Below are 20,760 nucleotides of genomic sequence, written 5' to 3'. Positions count from 1 at the left end.
CAACTTGACCTCATTGACTTATACAGAACTCTCAACCCAACTGCTGCAAAGTATACTTTTTTTTCTAGCGCACATGGAACATTCTCTAGAATAGATCACATATTAGGTCATAAAACAAACCTTTGCAGAATCCAAAACATCGAAATATTACAAAGCATCTTCTCAGACCACAAGGTCATAAAAGTGGAAATCCATAACAGAAAAATCAGGGAAAAGAAATCAAATACTTGGAAACTGAACAATACCCTCTTGAAAAAAGACTGGGTTATAGAAGACATTAAGGAGAGAATAAGGAAATTCATAGAATGCAATGAGAATGAAAAGACTTCCTATCAAAACCTCTGGGACACAGCAAAAGCAGTGCTCAGAGGCCAATTTATATCGATAAATGCACACATACAAAAAGAAGAAAGAGCCAAAATCGGAGAACTGTCCCTATAACTTCAACAAATAGAAAGTGAGCAACAAACGAATCCATCAGGTACCAGAAGAAAACAAATAATAAAAATTAGAGCTGAACTAAATGAATTAAAAAAAAAAAAAAACTAAATGAATTAGAGAACAGAAAAACAATTGAAAGAATTAACAAAGCCAAAAGCTGGTTCTATTGAAAGAATTAAGAAAGCCAAAAGCTGGTTCTTTGAAAAAATTAACAAAATTGATAAACCATTGGCCAGACTGACTAAAGAAATACAGGAAAGGAAACAAATAACCCGAATAAGAAACAAGAAGGGCCACATCACAACAGACCCAACTGAAATTAAAAGAATCATATCAGATTATTATGAAAAATTGTACTCTAACAAATTTGCAAATCTAGAAGAAATGGATGAATTTCTGGAAAAACACTAACTACCTAAACTAACACAACCAGAAGTAGAACAACTAAATAGACCCATAACAAAAAAAAGAGATTGAAATGGTAATCAAAAAACTCCCAACAAAAAAAAGCCCTGGCCCGGATGGCTATACTGCAGAGAGTTCTACCAAACTTTCAGAGAAGAGTTAACACCACTTCTAGTAAAGGTATTTCAAAGCATAGAAAATGACGGCATACTACCTAACTCATTCTATGAAGCCACCATCTCCCTGATACCAAAACCAGGTAAAGACATCACAAAAAAAGAAAATTACAGACCTATATCCCTCATGAACATAGATGCAAAAATCCTCAACAAAATTCTAGCCAATAGAATTCAACAACATAGCAAAAAATTAATCCACCATGACCAAGTGGGATTTATACCAGGTATGCAAGGCTGGTTTAATATTAGAAAAACCATTAATGTAATCCACCATATAAATAAAACAAAAGACAAAAACCACATGATCTTATCAATTGATGGAGAAAAGGCATTTGACAAAGCCCAACACCCATTTATGATAAAAACTTTCACCAAAATAGGAATTGAACGAAAATTCCTCAACATAATAAAGGGCATCTATGCAAAGCCAACAGACAACATCACTCTAAATGGAGAGAGCCTGAAAGCATTTCCCTTGAGAACGGGAACCAGACAAGGACGCCCTTTATCACCACTCTTATTCAACATTGTGCTAGAGGTCTTAGCCAGAGCAATTAGGCTAGACAAAGAAATAAAGGGCATCTGGATTGGCAAGGAAGAAGTAAAATTATCTCTATTTGCAGATGACATGATCTTATACACAGAAAACCCTAAGGAATCCTCCAGAAAACTACTGAAACTAATAGAAGAGTTTGGCAGAGGCTCAGGTTATAAGATAAACATACAAAAATCACTTGGATTCCTCTACATCAACAAAAAGAACATCGAAGCTGAAATCACCAAATTAATACCATTCACAGTAGCCTCCAAGGAGATAAAATACTTAGGAATAAATCTTACCAAAGATGTAAAAGACCTATACAAAGAAAACTACAAAGTACTACTACAAGAAATTAAAAAGGACATACTTAAGTGGAAAAACATACCTTGCTCATGGATAGGAAGACTTAACATAGTAAAAATGTCTATTCTACCAAAAGTCATCTATACATACAATGCACTTCTGATCCAAATTCCAATGTCATTTTTTAATGTGATGGAGAAACAGATCACCAACTTCATATGGAAGGGAAAGAAGCCCCGGATAAGCAAAGCATTACTGAAAAAGAAGAAGAAAGTGGGAGGCCTCACTCTACCTGATTTCAGAAGCTATTATACAGCCACAGTAGTCAAAACAGCCTGGTACTGGTACAACAACAGACACATAGACCAGTGGAACAGAATTGAGGACCCAGATATAAATCCATCCACATATGAGCAGCTGATATTTGACAAAGGCCCAGTGTCAGTTAATTGGGGAAAATATAGTCTTTTTAACAAATGATGCTGGCATAACTGGATATCCATTTGCAAAAAAATGAAACAGGACCCATACCTCACACGAAGCACAAAAACTAACTCCAAGTGGATCAAAGACCTAAACATAAAGACTAAAACGATAAAGATCATGGGAAAAAAAATAGGGACAACCTAAGGAGCCCTAATACAAGGCGTAAACAGAATACAAAACATTACCAAAAATGTTGAAGAGAAACCCGATAACTGGGAGCACCGAAAAATCAAACACCTGTGCTCATCTAAAGACTTCACCGAAAGAGTAAAAAGACAACCTAGAGACTAGGAAAAAATTTTCAGCTATGACATCTCCGACCAGCGCCTGATCTCTAAAATCTATATGATTCTGTCAAAACTCAACCACAAAAAAACCAACAAACCAATCAAGAAGTGGGCAAAGTATATGAACACACACTTCACTAAAGAAGATATTCAGGCAGCTAACAGATGCATGAGAAAATGCTCTCGATCATTAGCCATTAGAGAAATGCAAATTAAAACCACGATGAGATTCCATCTCACTCCAACAAGGCTGGCATTAATCCAAAAAACACAAAAGAATAAACGTTGGAGAGGCTGCGGAGAGATTGGAACTCTTATACACTGATGATGAGAATGTCATATGGTACAACCACTTTGGAAATCTATCTGGCTTTATCTTAAACAGTTAGAAATAGAACTACCATACAGCCCAGAAACCCCACTCCTCGGAATATACCCTAGAGAAATAAGAGCCTTCACACAAACAGATATATGCACACCCATGTTTATTGCAGCTCTGTTTACAATAGCAAAAAGCTGGAAGCAACCAGGGTGTCCTTCAACGGATGAATGGTTAAATATATTCACACAATGGAATACTACGCATCGATAAAGAGCATTGACGAATCTGTGAAACATTTCATAACATGGAGGAACCTAGAGGGCATTATGCTGAGCGAAATTAGTCAGAGGCAAAAGGACATATATTGTATAAGACCACTATTATAAGATCTTGAGAAATAGTATAAACTGAGAAGAGCACATACTTTTGTGGTTACGAGGGGGGGGAGGGAGGGAGGGTGGGAAAGGGTGTTTTACTGATTAGTTAGTAGATAAGAACTGCTTTAGGTCAAGGGAAGGACAATGCTCAATATATGGAAGGTCAGCTCAAGTGGACTGCACCAAAAGCAAAGAAGTTTCCAGGATAAACTGAATGCTTCAAAGGTCAGCGGAGCAAGGGCGGGTGTTTGGGGATCATGGTTTAAGGGGACTTCTAAGTCAATTCGCAAAATAATTCTATTATGAAAACATTCTGCATCCCACTTTGAAATGTGGTGTCTGGGGTCTTAAATGCTAACAAGCAGCCATCTAAGATGCATCAATTGGTCTCGACCCACCTGGACCAAAGGAGAATGAAGAACTCCAAGGTCACATGATAACTAAGAGCCCAAGAGACAGAAAGGGCCACATGAACCAGAGACCTACATCATCCTGAGACCAGAAGAACTAGATGGTGCCCGGCCACATCCCATGACTGCCCTGACAGGGAGCACAACAGAGAACCCCTGAGGGAGCAGGAGATCAGTGGGATGCAGACCCCAAATTCTCATAAAAAGACCATACTTAATGGTCTGACTGAGACTAGAGGAATCCCAGCGGTCATGGTCCCTAAACCTTCTGTTGTCACAGGACAGGAACCATTCCTGAAGACAACTCATCAGACATGAAAGGGACTGGACAGTGGGTAGGAGAGAGATGCTGATGAAGAGTGAGCTAATTATAACAGGTGGACACTTGAGACTGTGTTGGCATCTCCTGTCTGGAGGGGGGATGGGAGGATAGAGAGAGTTGGAAGCTGGCAAAATTGTCACGAAAGGAGAGACTGGAAGGGCTGACTCATTAGGGGGAGAGCAAGTGGGAGTACGGAGTACGGTGTATATAAACTTATATGTGACAGTCTGACGATTTGTAATCGTTCACTTGAAGCTCAATAAAAGTTAATAAAATTAAAAAAAAAAAAGTAAAAGAACACCCATACCTCACTCCATGCCCCAAAACGAGCTCAAAATGGATTGAAGACCTAAACATAAAATCTAAAACGATAAAGATCTTGGAAGAAAAAATAGGGACAAGGTTAGGAGCCCTAATACATGACATAAACATTTTAGTAGTGTACAAAACATTACTAACAATGCAGAAGAAAAACTCGGTAACTGAGAGCTCCTAAAAATCAAACACCTATGTTCATCCAGAGACTTCACAAAAAAAGTGAAAAGATTACTTACAGATTGGGAAAAAGTTTTTAGCTATGACATTTCCGATTAGTGACTGATCTCTAAAATCTACATGATACTGCAAAAACTCAACTACAAAATGACAAATACCACAATTAAAAAATGGGCAAAAGTTAATGAACAGACACTTCACTGAAGAGGTTATTCAAGTAGCTAACAGTTACATGAGGAAATACTATCATTAGCTATTAGAAAAATACAAATCATAACTACAATGAGATTCTATTTCACTCCAAAAAGGCTAGTATTAATCCAAAAAACACAAAACAATAAATGTTGGAGTGTCTGGGGAGAGACTGGAACACTTATACACTGCTGGTGGGAATGTTAAATGGTACAACCACTTTGGAAATCGATTTGGTGCTTCCTTAAAAAACTGGAAATGCAACTACCATACGATCCAGCAATCCCACTCCTTGCAATATATCCTAGAGAAATAAAAGCCTTTACATGAACAAATATATGCACACCCATGTTCATTGCAGCACTGTTTACAGTAGGAAAAAGGTGGGAGCAACCAAGGTGCCCCTCAACAGATGAATGGATAAATTGTGGTATACTCACACAATGGAATACTACGCATTGATAAAGAACAGTGAGGAATCTGTGAAACTTTTCATTGCATGGAGGAACCTGGAAGGCATTATGCTGAGTGATATTAGTCAGTTGCAAAAGGACAAATATTGTATAAGACTACTATTATAAGAACTGGAGAAATAGTTTAAACAGAGAAGAAAATATTTGTTGATGGTTACTGGGGGGGAGGGAGGGAGGAGAGGTATTCACTAATTAGATAGTAGATAAGAACTACTTTAGGTGAAGGGAAAGACAATACACAATACAGGCAAGGTCAGCAGAACTGGACTAAACCAAAAGCGAAGAAGTTTCCAGAATATATTGAGTGCTCCAAAGGCCAGCATAGGAGGGGCAGGGTTTTGGGGACCATGGTTTCAGGGGATATCTAAGTCAATTGGCATAATAAAATCTATTAAGAAAACATTCTACATCCAAGTTTGGAGAGTGGTGTCTGGGGTCTTGGACCCTAGCAAGCGGCCATCTAAGATGCACCAATTGATCTCAACCCACATGGATCAAAGGAGAATGAAGAATTCCAAGGACACAAGGTAATTATGACCCCAAGAAACAGAAAGGGCCACATAAACCAGAGACTACTTCAGCCTGAGACCAGGAGAACTAGAAGGTGCCCGGCTACAACCGATGACTGCCCTGACAGGGAACACAACACAGAACCCCTGAGGAAGCAGGAGAGCAGTGGGATCCGTAGACCCCAAATTCTCGTAAAAAGGCTAGACTTAATGGTCTGACTGAGACTAGAAGTACCCCGGTGGTCATGACCCCCAGACCTTTTCTTGGCCCAGGACAGGAACGATTCCCAAAGCCAACTCTTCAGACAGGGAAGGGACTGGAAATGGGTTGGAGAAGGATGCTGGAGAGGAGTGAGCTTCTTGAATCAGGGGGACTCTTGAGACTATGTTGGCATCCCCTGTCCGGAGGAGAGATGAGAGGGTAGAGGGGGTTAGAGGCTGATGAAATGGACACAAAAAGAGAGAGAGGAGGGAGGGAGCAGGCTGTCTCATTAGGGGGAAAGCAATTGGGAGTATGTAGCAGGGTGTATATGGGTTTTTGTGTGACAGACTAACTTGGTTTGTAAACTTTCACTTAAAGCACAATAAAAATTAAAAAAAATAATAAAACAGCCTTCAAGAAATCAAAAAATGTACTGCATTGGGCAAATCTACTGCAAAAATCCTCTCTAAAGTGTTGAAAAGCAAAGATGTTACTTTGAGGACTAAGGTGGGCCTGACGGAAGCCATGATGTTTTCAATCACCTCATATGTATGAGAAATCTGGACAATGAATAAGTAAGACCAAAGAAGAAATGATGCCCTTGAATTATGGGTTTGGTGAAGAATACCGAATATAAAATGGACTGCCAGAAGAATGAACAAATCTATCTTGGAAGAAGTACAGCCAGAGTGCTCTTTGGAAGCAACGATGGCAAAATTTTGTCTTGTGTAATTTGGACATGTTATCAGCAAGGACCAGTGCCTGGAGGAGGATATCAGGCTTTGTACAGTAGCGGGTCAGCAAAAAAGGAGACCCTCAATGAGATGGGTTGACACAGTGGCAGCAACAATATGGGCTCAAACATAGCAACAATTGTGAGGATGGGGCAGTACCGGGCCTTGTTTCATTCTGTTGTAGACAGGGTCATTATTATTTGGAACAAATTTGATGGCACCTAACAACAACAACAATTTGATATATCATTATAGTTTTGATTTGCATCTCTCTAATAGCTTTTTTTTTAATAGCTAATGAGAAGAAACAGCTGCAAACATCAGATAAGGAGAAACAAATGCCAACATTCATTAATAATCAGAATGTGGACTGTCAGAAGTATGAATCTAGGAAAACTGGAAATTGTCAAAAATGAATGGAGCACATAAAGATTGATATCCTAGGCATTAGTGACCCTAGGTATTGGCTATTTTGAATCAGACAGTCATATGGTCTACTCTGCCAGGAGTGATAAACTGAAATGGAATGGTGTAAGATTCATTGTCAAAAAGAATATTTCAAGATCCTTCCTGACCTACCACACTGTCAGTGACAGGGTAATATTTATATGACTATAAGGAAGACCTAGGAGCCCTGGTTAATCATTAACGTGCTAACCAAAATGTAGGTTCAAACCAAAGGTAAAGATTTGGTAATCTGCTCCTGTAAAGATTAAAAAAAAAAAAGATTATAGCCTTGGAAACCCTATAGGCAGTTCTACTGTGTCCTATAGGGCCGATATGAGTCAGAATCACCTTGATGGCAAAGGTCTATGCAAGACCATTTAATATGACTGTTACTCAAATTTACACACAAACTATTAATGCTAAAGATGAAGAAACTGAAGATTTTCACCAACTTCTGCAGTCTGAAATTGATCAAACCTGAAATCAACGTGCCTTGATAATTATTGATGACTGGAATGCAAAAGTTGGGAACAAAGAAGAAGGATGGGAAGCTGGAAAATATGGCTTTGGTGACAGAAAGGATGCTGGAGATCACATAATAGAATTTTGAAAGACCAACAACTTCTTCATTTCAAATACCTTTTTTCAACAACTTAAATGGTGACTAGGCACATGTAATCTCACCAGATGGAATACACAAGAATCAAACTGACTACATTTGTGGAAAGAGACAATGGAGAAGCTCAGTATCATCAGCCAGAACAAGACAAGGGGCCAGCTGTGGACAGACCATCAATTACTCATATGTAAATTCAAGTTGAAGCTGAAGAAAATTGAAGCATCTCCACGAAAGCTGAAGCACAGCCTTGAATATATCCTATATGAGTTTAGAGACCATCTCAAGAACAGATTTGATGCATAGAACACTAATGACCGAACATCAAATTGTGGAATGACATCATACATGAAGAAAGTAAAAGGTCATTAAAAAAGAAAGAAAGAAAGAAAAAGACCAAAATGGATGTCAGAAAAGACTATGAAACTTGCTCTTGAATGTAGAGTAGCAAAAGCTTATGGAAGAGCAGTCCCTATGGAAGGATGGGATGGACTGATACAGTGGCTAAAACAATGGCTCAAACGTTGCCACAACGGTGGGGATGGTGCAGGACCGGGCAGTGTTTCATTTTGTTGTGCATGGGGCTACTATGAGTTGGAACCAACTCAATGGCATCTAACAACAATGGCTAATTATAATGAAACATCTTTTCATATGTTTGTTGACTTTTTGGATGTCCTCTTTGGTGAAAGTTCTGTTCATGTCTTTCCTCATTTTGTGTTTGGGTTGTTTGTCTTTTTGTTGTAGAGTTGTTGTAGTTTTCTGTAGATTTTAGAGGATAAGTTTTTTTCTGAAGATTTTTCCCAGCCTCCAGGTTGTCTATTTACTCTTTTCTTTCCTTTTTTTTTTTTTTAAGCAAAAAGACAGCTTGTATTCTTTATGGAAACAAATTGTCTCCTTTGCATGGTGGCTGTTAGCACAGAGTTTCAGTGACAAGAAAGGCTTCTTTACTCAGCTTGTTGAAAGTTAGCAGACAGCTGGCATTACCACCGACAGTATCCCTACCCCTTATGATAGAATCCTCTTCAGCTCTGAATGCTTTTCATCTTCAGTTTTTAGTTCATTTGTTTGTTTCTATGTACTGTTTTAGTAAAGTTTTTTGATGAGCATAAGTGTTTAATTTTTATGAGGTTCCATTTATCTATTTTGTCTTCTATTCATGAATTTCTTGTTATTTTTGTTATCCTATTTTCACAAGATATTAGGTCCCATAGTTTTCTCCCAGCAATTTTATGGCTTTAGGTTTAAGGTTTTGGTCTTTGATTCATTCTGAGTTAGTTTTTTTGTGTATGGTGCGAGGTATGGGTCCTGTTTCATTTTTCTGCAGGTGGATATCCAGTTTTGCCATTACCATTTATTAAAGAGACTGTTTCTGCCCCACTGAATGGACTTTCACTCCTTGCCGAAAATCAGTTGTCCATAGATGGCTGGGTTTAATTCTGAGTTCTCAGTTCTATTCCACTGGTCTATGTGTCTATCACTGAACCAATACCAGGCTGTTTTGATTACAGTGGCTGTATAGTATGCATTGATATCAGGGAGTGTGAGGCCTCCTGTTTTGTTCTTTTTCTTCAGTGTTGCTTTAGATATTTGGGATTTCTTTCATTATGAAGTTAGTCATTAGTTTTCCCATTTCAGTGAAGAATGTTGTTGGTATTTGTATAGGGATCGCATTGTATCTGTGGATCAATGCAGATTGACATTTTCACTATATTAGGTCTTCCAATCCATGAGCATGCCATATCTTTCCATTTTTGTAACTGTCATCGAGTCTCTTGCAGTAGTGTTTTATAATTTTCACGGAATAAGTCTTTTATGTCTCTGGTTAGGTTAATTCCTAGGTATTTTATCAATTTGGGGTTATCGTAAATGGTATTGTTTTCTTGATTTCTTTTTCAGAGTCTTAGTGTAGAAGGACCCAACTGATTTTTGTGTGTTGATCTTGTACCCTGCAATGTTGCTAAATTATTCTATTCGTTGCAGCAGTTTTCTTGTGAAATCATTCGGGTCTTCTATGTGTAGGATCATGTCATCTGCAAATAGAGATAGTTTTACTTCTTCTTTTCCAATTTGGATACCTTTTATTTCTCTTTATAGTCTTGTTGCTTAGGCTAGGACTTCCAGTACAATATTGAATAAGAGTGGTGATAATCATCATCTTTGTCTTCTTCCAGTTTTCAAGAGGAAGGCTCTTAGTCTTTCTCTGCTGAGTAAGATAATAGCTGTTGCTTTTGAATATATGCCTTTATTTATGCTGAGAAATTTCCCTTCTATTTCAAAGTTGCTAAGAGTTTTTATCAGGCAAAGGTGCTGAATTTTATTGAATGCCTTTTTTGCATCAATTGATGCCATCATATAGTTCTTTTCCTTTGTTTTAATCACGTGGTGGATTACATTGATTGATTTTCTAATGTTGAACCACCCTTGTAATCCTGGTATGAATCACACTTGATTATAGTGTTATGATTTTTTTGATATTTCTTTGAAGTCTGTTGGCTAGAATTTTGTTGAAACTTTTTGTATCTATGTTCATAAGGTATATTGGTCTGCAATTTGGACTGGTTTAGGTATCAGGTTTATGCTGGCTTCATAGAAAAGGTTTCTTCCTTTTCTATGTTTTTGAAGAGATTAAGTAGGATTGGTGTCAATGCTTCTCTGAATGCTTGGTAGAATTCTCCAGTGTAGCCATTTGTCCTGGGATTTTTTTTTGGGGGGGGTTGGGTGGGCATTTTTTCATGACATCGTCAATCTCTTCTTTTGTAATGGGTCTGTTTAAATTTTCTATCTCTGTGTTAATTTGGGTAAGTTATTTGTTTGTAGGAATTTGTCCATTTCATGTAGGTTTTCAATTTTTTGGAGTACAATTTTTCATAGAAATTAATTACAATCTTGTCTCTGTTGTATCAGTTGTAATGTTGCCAATTTCATTTCTTATTTTTGTTATTTGCCTCTTCTGCTTTTTGCCTTTTGTCAGTCTAGCCACTAGTTTCTCTATTTTATTGACCCTTTCAAAGAACCAACTTCTGGTTTTGTTGATATTTTCTAATTTCTATTTTATTTCTGTACTCATCTTTATTATTTCTTTTTTACTTGTAAATTTTGGTTTTTTTTTTTTTCTTTTCCTTTTCTATTTGTTCAAGCTGTTGGTTTAAGTTAGTGATTTTGGATCTTTCTTTTTTAATGTAGGCATTTTATTGCTATGAATTTTCCTCTGAGTACCACTTTTGCTGTGTTCCAAAGGTTGTGTTTTCATTTTCATTTGATTCTAGGAATTTTTTTTTTCACTTTTGATTTCTTCTCTGACCCAATAGTTTTTTAGTAATGTATTATTTAGTTTCTGTGTAACATTTTTTTTTCCTTGTTTTTTCTGTCATTGGTTTTTAGCTTTACACCATTATGGTCAGAAATGATGCTTTGTATGATTTCAGTATTTTTAAATTTGTTAAGACTAGTTTTGTGTCTGAACATATGATCTAGTCTGAAAAATGCTCCATGTGTGATGGAGAAGAATGTGTATTGTTTTGATGCTGGGTGGAGTGTTCTATACATGTCCATTAAGTCCAGTGGCTTTATGGTTTTATGTACATTCTTGATGTCCTTATTGATCTTCTTTTTAGATTTCTTTCTATAATTCAAAGTTGTATGTTGAAATCCCCTATTATTATTGTGGAATTGTCTATATCTCCTTTCATATTAGTCAGTGTTTGTTTCATGTACTTTGAAGCATTGCTATTAAGTGCATACCATAAAAAAAAACAAAACTGGTTGCCATTGAGTCGATTCTGACTCATAATGACCCTACAGGACAGGGTAGAACTGCCCCATAGAGTTTCCAAGAAGCACCTGGTGGATTTGAACTGCCGACCCTTTGGTTAGCAGTCGTAGCACTTAACATCTATGCCACCGATGTTTCTGGTAGGTGCATATATATTTATAATTGTTATGTCTTCTGGCTAGACTGATCCATTTATTCTTATGTAATGTCTTTTTTTATCCTTTTGTAATAAATTTGACTTAATAAATTGTAATAAATTTGATTTTGTCTGATAACAGTATGGCCACCCTTGTTCTTTTCATTTACTGGTTGCATGGAATACTTTTCCCTATCCTTTTATTTTCAGTCTGTTTGTGTCCTTATGTCTAAGGTGTGTTTCTTGTAGACATCAAAAGGATGGATCATGTTTTTTATCCATCCTGCCACTCTCTGCCTTTTGCATGGGGCATTTAGACCATTTATGTGTAAGGTTTTTATTGAAAATGAAGTATCTATCTGACTCATTTAGCTATTTGTTTTTTAATTCTGATTTTTCTGTTTTTCTTTGTATTTAGCTGCTTTCTTGTAAAGACTTTTTGCTTTCTTTGTTCTTTTCTTCTGAATGTTTTCTTCTTGGTGATTTCTTAGTGGATACCTCACATATAACATTACAGAACTTACAACTGCAACAAGATTTAACATGTGGACAGGAATTAACGTACAACCTTAACATAATAAATCTATTCCAGATATGCTCCCCATTTCTGTTGATGTGTCTTCATTAACAGCAATATACAACCTATATTCCTTAAGTTTATTTTGTACTTATTTCTTACAAACTTGATATTGTATTATTTGCAGCATTTAATTATTGAGTTTATTCCCTGAAAATATAATATACCTGGTCATTCTGATTGCCCATGCTGTTGTGTGTTTTGGAAATCTCTCCTATATAATTATTTATTTTTCCCAAGTCTAGCTGCAAGTATTCATTTAATGCTTTTGCCTTTCCATTTGGAGTGCTTCCTTGATTAATATTTGCAAAGCTAGTCTGATAGTAGAAAGTTCCCACAGCTTTTGTTTGGGAATTCCTTGATTTTCTCTTCATTTTTGAATGATAACTTTGCTGGGTAAAGAATTCTTGACTGGCAATTGTTTTCATTCAGTATTTTATATATGGTGATCCATATTCTTCTGGCCTTTAAAGCTATGGGGGAGAAATCCATACTGATTCTTATGAAAGACTGTTGATATGTTATATTTTGTTTTTCTCTTGCTGCTTTCAGAACCCTATTTCTGTATTCGGTTTTCAAGAATTTTGTTAGGAAATGACACGGAGTCAATCTTTTCATGTTTCCTCTAGTTGCGGTTAGTGTAGTTTCCTGTATTTGCAGGCTTATTTCTCTGTTCAGATCTGGGAAATTCTCTGATTATCTTGGAAAATTGATTCTATGCCTTTATTGTTGTTATAGTGCTTTGGGATTCCAATAATTCTGGTGTTAGATTTCTTAATTGGATCCCATATTTCCATTTGGATTTTGTGTTTTTCTTTGTTCTTTTCTCTTGAGACTTGATAGGTTCGGTTACCACTTATTCTATCTTATGTCAGCTTGACCATTGCTGAATGTTTCTCTAGCTTTTTCTAATTTAGTTGCTTTATTCAGTTCCAGCAGTTTTTTTTTTTTTTTGAGGTTTTCAGTTTCCTCATTTAGTCTCTCATTGTTCTCCGTTTGTTTCCTGATCTCTGCTAGTTTGTTTTCTCTCTGTGTGTATGTGTGCGTGTTTCGTTATTTAAACCTATTTAGCATCATACTCTGAAAATAATCAATTCTTTCTGTTAGTCTGGAATCCAGAGGAGAATTGTCCTCTTCATGGTTTGCTTTTGATTGTCCCTTCTTTTGTGATATTCTGTTTTATTTCTTTTTGTGGAACTTGGGCCATTTTTTAAATCTTTTTTTTTATTTTTTACTTTAAACTTTGTATTCTGGTTTTTGTGGGAAAAATTTTTGATTTTGTGCTCTGGTGGCACTGTGCCCAAGAACCCGGAGCCCACCAGAAAGGTTTGGGCCAACACTCACCAGCTTCTCCACTGGAGAAAGATGCAGTAGCCTGCCTCCCCATAGACTCACAGCCCTGGAAACCCCGTGAAGGAGCTCCACTCCACCGCAAAGGGTCACTAAGTCAGAATCAACCCAGGGATGTGGATTTGGTATCTTCTCATGAGAACCACTAGAGGGCACTCTTACTCTTAGAATTTTTTTTTTTTTTTTTTTCCAGTGCTAACTCAGGAGTTCTGAATGCTTGATCTCTGAAATTCAGTAGGCATGCGCAAGGGGTGGGGGTACTTAGCTAGTCACAGACAGTGATGTAATCGGTGTGGCTCAACTTTCCTGTGAAGAAGGTAGGTGGCTTTTTATGACCTTGCCTCATGAGTGCCTCTTCAGAGACTCTACCACAGAGTCCTGCTGTGGGCAGGGTGCCAGATATTTCCCTCTGTGTTGCCCTTCTGTCTGAAGTATTCTCCTTGACCTGCTTTTGCAGTCCCTCCCTGCCGTAGTGCCATCCATCCCGGGTCTCAGTAAGATTGAATGGCACTGTCTCACGATGTGAGTCTCCCTTCATACACTATCTTAAAAAATCAGGCTACACTTTTCTCAGATTAACTCCATTTCTTTGTTTTCTGTTTGGAGTGCTGCCTTGCCCTGTCCAAAAATGGCTGCAATGAGCGAGTGCTCCAGGTCCTAGTGGGTAGTTTCTCCCAGGTTCTGTGCCATCCTTTCTCCTCCTCTCTCCTTTTTCTGGACTCATCTCAACTCTCTCCACACCTCAGGTACCCTCCGGAGCTCTGAAATCTTAGTCTGTGTTTATTTTTATTCATTATTTGGTGGGTTAGTGGCTGGGGGTGTAAATGGGATCATCCACTAAATTTGCCATCTTGCTATTCCTTCTAATATAGGGGTTTTATTGACTTGTGTCTAGCAAACTTTCTGAACACATTTATTAATTTGAACTTTTTTTGTGAATTCCATAGAATATTCTACATAAAAGACCATGCCATCTGTGAATAGAGTTGTTTTTTCTTGTTTCCAAACTGAGTAACTTTGTTATTTTTCTTGCCTAATTGCCTTGGCTGAAACTTCCAGTAGAATGATGAATAGAAGTGGTGGCAACATCATACTGACCTTAGGGGAAAAGATCTAGTCATTCACCATTGACTACAATGTTAGCTGAGGGATTTTCATAGGTGCCCTTTATAACTGTCATAGTTATCTGGTGCTGTTATAACAGAAATACCACAAGTGGATGGCTTTTAACAAACAGAAATTTATTCTCTTACAGTCCAGGAGGCTAGAAGTCTAAATTAAGGGTGCCAGCTCCAGGGGAAACATTTCTCTCTCTGTTAGCTCCAGGAGAAGGTTCTTGTCATCAATTTTTCCTAGTGTTTTGGAGTTTCTCAGCACAGCAACTCCAGCCCCAAAGGGTATGAGGTCCCTCTCCTGTCTGTTCACTTCTCCCTTTTATATCTCAAAAGAGATTGACTCAAGGTAAAACCTAGTTCTATAAATTTTGTCCTGCCTCATTAACATAAGTGCCTCTAATCCTGCCTCTTTAATATCAGGGGTTAGGATTGGCAATGCATATGCATATTATATCAGACCACAAAATGGAGGACAACCACACAATACTGGGAAGCCTAGCCAAGTTGACACACATTTTTGGGAGACACAATTCAATCCATAACATTCTACCCTTTGCCCCCCGCCCCAAATTCATGTCCTAGCCACATGTAAAACATATTCACCTCATCATATCATCCCAAAAGTCTTAAATCCAAGTCAAAATTCTAACACTGGGGCAAAATTTCTCTTCATCTGTGAAATCTAGAATACAAGTTATCTACTTCCAAAGTACAATGGCAGAACAGGGACAAAGTAGACATTTCCATTACAAATGGGAGAAACTGGAGGAAAAGAAGGGATAATGGGCATCAAGCAAGTCCAAAACCCAGCAGAACAGTTTATATTAGTGCTCAAGGCTTGAAAATAATCTTCTGTGTTGGCCTGCTCTCTGTATCCAGAGTGGCGCTCCCTCAGCCCTGGGTTTCAGCTCCACCTTTCAGGCCCACTGGGACAGCAGCTCTGGTCTCTAGAGTTTGGGCAGCCTCATTCTGCTGGTCCATCAGAGTGATGAACTCATCCCCTTGGCCCCATGAGATCCCATTCTTTTGCCCCTTGGGCATGGCAGCCCTTCCTTCTTAGCTTTGGGTAGCAGATCCAGGCCCCTGGCACTTGTGAATGGCAGCCTCACAGTCTGGAACCACGTTGGTGAAGATCTGACTATTTGAAACCCAGGTTGCTGTGGCCCCACCCTTTGAGGCCCAGCAGGCTGTGGTTCCACTCTTTGAGACCCCAAAGGTTGTCGTCCTACCCTTTGAGATTGAGGCAGCTCTATTTCCTGTGCTCTTTGTCTCCTAGGCTTCCTTTTCATGGTTCCTTGGCCTGTTGGCCTAAAGGCTTTCAGTTCTCTCACGCCATGGATGGCAAGCCTAGTCCTGCAAATGAGTGCTCAGAGTCACCTCACTCTGCCGGGAAGCTTCCTACTTGAACTCACTCAGCTCTCTTGCTTAATGCGTTGGCTTCTGCACCATCTGAGACTGGTCTTCTAGTTTTGCTGCCACTGTTTCTCTGCTGCTGCTTCTCACTGTGTCTGCACTGTCTCTGGTGTTACAGCTCTTCTTTCTTCCTCCTGAGCTCTCACTAGAATTGCCTTTGCTGTCCTGTCCATAATACCACCAACAGGCTCTTCAAGGTAATCTAGGCTTTTACTCTTAGGCACTTGAAAACTCTTGCAGCCTCTCTCCATTACTCAATTCCAAAACTGCTTCTACATTGTAGGTGTCTGTTAGAGCAGCACCCCACTTCTGGTATAAAATTCTGTCTCAGTTATCTAACAGAAATTTATTCTTTCACAACCTAGGAGGCTAGAAGTCCAAATTCAGGGTGCCAGTTCCAGGGGAAGACTTTTTCTCTCTGTTGTCTCTGGGGGTATGTCCTTGTCAATAATATTGAATATGTTTCCTTCTATTTCTAGTTTTCTTAGCTTTTTTAAAATCATTTTGTCAAATACTTTTTCTCTGACTATTGAGAATATTAGTTTTTAGGATAAATATAACCCACTAATTCTTATTATGTTGTTGTCATTAGGTTCTGTCGTGTTGATTCTAAGTCATAGTGACCCTGTGTATAACAGAATGAAACCTTGACCATCCCTGCACCATCCTCATAATAATAAATATGTATAATCCTATTGTTATAGACATTGTATCAATCCATCTCACTGACAGCCTTCCTCTTTTTTTACTGACCCTCTACTTTATCAAACATGATGTTCTTCTCCACAGATTGGTTACTCCGATAACATGTCCAAAGTAAGTGAGACAAAGTCAATTTCAGTCTTTTTTTTTTTTTTTTTAATCCTTAGGATATTAATCTCCAAGCATTCCATTTCATTTTTGATGATTTCAAATTTTCCTTAATGCATACTTTGTACTTTCCACTTTTGGATTACTAATGGACGTTTGTAGTGGTTACTTCTCATTTTCAGTCATGCCACATCAGCAAATGAAGGTCCCAAAAGCTTTACTGTATCCACATCAGTAAGGTGGATTCTACTTTGGGAAGATAGCTCCTCCCCAGTCATATTTTAGTGCCTTCCAACCTCAGGGACTCATTTTCCAGCACTATATCAGAAAATGTTCTGTTGTTACTCATGTATTTGCTGGCTAATTTTTTTTTTTTTCAGAAGTAAATTTCTAAGTTCTCCTTTTTAGTCTGTCTTAGTCTGAAGGCTCTGCTGAAACCTGTCCATCATGACTGACCCTGCTGATATTTGAAATACTGGTGGCTTAGCTTCCAGCATCACAGCAACATGTAAGCCACCACAGTACAAAAAACTGGTGAACAAGTATTACTGATATAAAAGATACATTTTTCCTTAGTTCCGATGCTTTTTTATGACAGTCTTGAAGTTTTTGTGATTGTAAGTGGTTCTTTATTATTTGTTGTTTTCTTTTTTTTTTTTTTAATTTTCTTTGTGTGATGTTTTGGGCTGAAATGAGAATAAAGTGGTGATGCCAATTTAATCTATTCTACAACCATTAACTTGTAACATTTACAAGTTAATATACAAACTGTTTAAACTTTTCTGTACTGTTAAATAGAAAGTTCTGCCCAAGACAGATAAATATGGTTTTCTCAGAGGCAAAGAAGAAAAAAAATATTTTTAAAGTTCTACCTGTAGTTATCAAGGTAAAAATTATTCAGCACTCTACAGTAGGTGATACTACTCATTGTCTGCTTACATGATCAACTGGGGCTAATCAGCACTATGTCCCACTGACCCCTCTCCTGGGTTTCAAGGAGATTACTTTTACAATTAATTTCAAAATAATGCTCCTACTACTTTCTTTATATCCCAATCATTTTCTGATACAGACATGAGAAGGGGTAGACATCCAAATGAAGCTTGGATTCTTCATTATTCTTCACTGAGGAGAAAAGAAGTTTGTTAACTTATGTGACCCATTCTCAGTTGGACTGTTGGATTCTCCCCTTCAACTTTTCATTCTCAGTGTGTGTGTGCGTTTTTTTTTTTTTTTTTTTTTTAACTCTTCACTTTGGGAAAAGAAATCCGGAAAATAATCAACAGAAGAAAAAACATGTGAGATGTGGTAAAGTTTACAATCCATCAAAGAATTGTCTGTTTACATTCTGATGACCAACATGTGTACCACTCAATATGTGTAAGTTGGAGAATTCATAATATCTTGGAGAGGTGGGTGTTGGGCATGGTCATGCTGGCATGTAAAGAGGGAAACAGATAGAAATATCCTGACTTGATTACTGTAAAATGTTACTGTATGGCCTTTGTTCAACACATTTTCTCCTGGGAGTGACATCTATATTCCAAGTGTTCTTAATATTTTGTTTTGTTATTGCTCTTTGACTTCAGACTTTTTTCCCCTTTAGTATTAAGAATTGCAACATACCTAGACAAAATACAGCCCCATTTTCTTTTTTTTTAAATACTCATGAGTGCAGGATTAATCCTCATATTAACCCACTGCCTGGACATTTAACAGTGATTTGCTAATGTAACATCTCTTGACATTCCCTTTCCTCTCATTGTTTATGAGATGAATTGCGAATAAAATGAGCAGCTTTAAAAAAATTGTATTTATTTCACAATGACAATCAACTCATTGACAGAATTATCTTTTACTGAGCCTATGAGTCAAGCATAACAACGATTGTGAGGATGGTGCCAGGACCAGTCGCTGTTTCGTTCTGTTGTATATAGGGTCACTATGAGTTGGAACCACCTTGACGGCATGTAACAACAACATGGGTCAATTATGTTAATCCAGTAATACCTCTGATGCCACTGATCATACCAGTCTATCATGCCCTAGTGACCTAGGAACCAAAGTGACCAGCTTCTTGCTGGTTATATAGACACATTCTTAGTTCTTTTTTTCCCCCTTGAATGAATAGACACAGGTTTTTCATTTTTGTTTCTTTAAGAAGAACATGGAGAGGGCAGTCTATATCCAAATCATATGGCATAAAAGAAAATGTAAAAAGAAAGCACCTATTAGAAATGTTACGTATAGATTGAGAAAAGTTGTTAAAGAAACATAATTAGTAGTTTAATCATTAGTTTGACTAGTAACACAATTTTGCTGCAATGATATTTTATGACATACTTCAGAGAAGGGTGAAAAATATGACATCAGTAAGGGTATCTTCTTCATTTCAGGGTTGTGAACGACTTGGAGACTGTAAAATAAATACATATAATACTGAAAGAGCTATGTATATAAAATCATCTCCTTTTTTCCATCCTAGAGATAAAGTGTCAAATCACACATTTTTTTATGACATGCCAACTCATGGAATTCTCTGAAGTTTGGCTGCAACAGATCCTGACTGGTATGATATTTTCACTAATTTTTCTAATGTCCATTACTGGAAATATCCTGATAATCATTCTTTCCACCTTTGACCAGCATCTCCATACACCAATGTACATCTTACTCAAGCAATTATCCCTCTTAGATCTTTGCTCTATCTCAATTACCATTCCCAATACCATTATAGACACCTGGACTAAAAGCAGTTCCGTTTCTCTTGGGGTGTATCGTTCAGGCTTTCCTTGTGGTTTCCTTGGCCTGCATTGAGATGGCATTTCTCACAGTGATGTCCTATGACTGTTACGTTGCTATTTGCCACCCTGTGCACTATGAGGTCATCATGAAGAGGAGTACCTGTGTCAAGATGGCCACTTATTCATGGTTCAGTGGTGGGGTTTCTGGAATCCTGCACACAGCCACAACCTTCTCTTTGCCCCTCAGGGCATCCAATCTGGTGCATCAATTCTTCTGTGAGATCCCTCAGTTACTCAGACTCTCTTGCTCAGACAATTACTTGGCTGAAGTTGGAGCAGTTGCTGTCACCTCCTCATTGAGCTTTGCCTGTTTTGTCTCCATTACTCTCTCCTATATTTACATCTTCTCTACTGTGCTGAAGATGCCATCTGCTATAAGTCAGTCCAAAGCCTTCCCCATCTGTGTTCCTCACCTGATGGTTATTACTTTTTTTTTCTCAGTGCTGCTGCGGCCTATTTGAAACTATCTACAGATATTCCTGCTGTTTCTGACCTGCTAGTATCTGTGTTATATACAGCAGTTCCCCCAACCCTGAACCCTATTATTTATAGCTTAAAAAACAAGGACATGAAGGCTGCTGTGCAGAAGTTTTTAAAGATCAAATATTTGAGTTCTGTCACCTGCTGAATGACTTTAATGCCAATGGAAACCAAATGGTAGTCTGGGCAAAATGCCTTATTAATTTCCATGCATAATGTTCTTATTCCATGAATCGCTCACTCTGGTTTCTTCCATAACTCTCCTTGCTTGTGGTGCAATTGTTTCTATTTTCTCCCTATTCCATTTTCTCTACAATTTTGTCCAATTACACTTTTTCTCCAAATTTATGTTATCATCATTCATTTTCACATACAAATATAAAGCAAATATAATCAAAATTTTCAAATTCAGAAAGAACATACTATACATTGATCTAGATAACCTCACTGATTTATTTATGCAGTAAATATCTATTGACTAATTACTATGTGCCAGGGATTATTCAAAGTACTTGGGGTACATCTGTGAACAAATTTGAAAAGATCTCTGACATTGGGG

The sequence above is a fragment of the Loxodonta africana genome, chromosome 2 (assembly GCF_030014295.1).
Source record: "Loxodonta africana isolate mLoxAfr1 chromosome 2, mLoxAfr1.hap2, whole genome shotgun sequence".
NCBI classification, from domain to species: domain Eukaryota; kingdom Metazoa; phylum Chordata; class Mammalia; order Proboscidea; family Elephantidae; genus Loxodonta; species Loxodonta africana.
Note: the sequence above shows the minus strand (reverse complement) of the source record.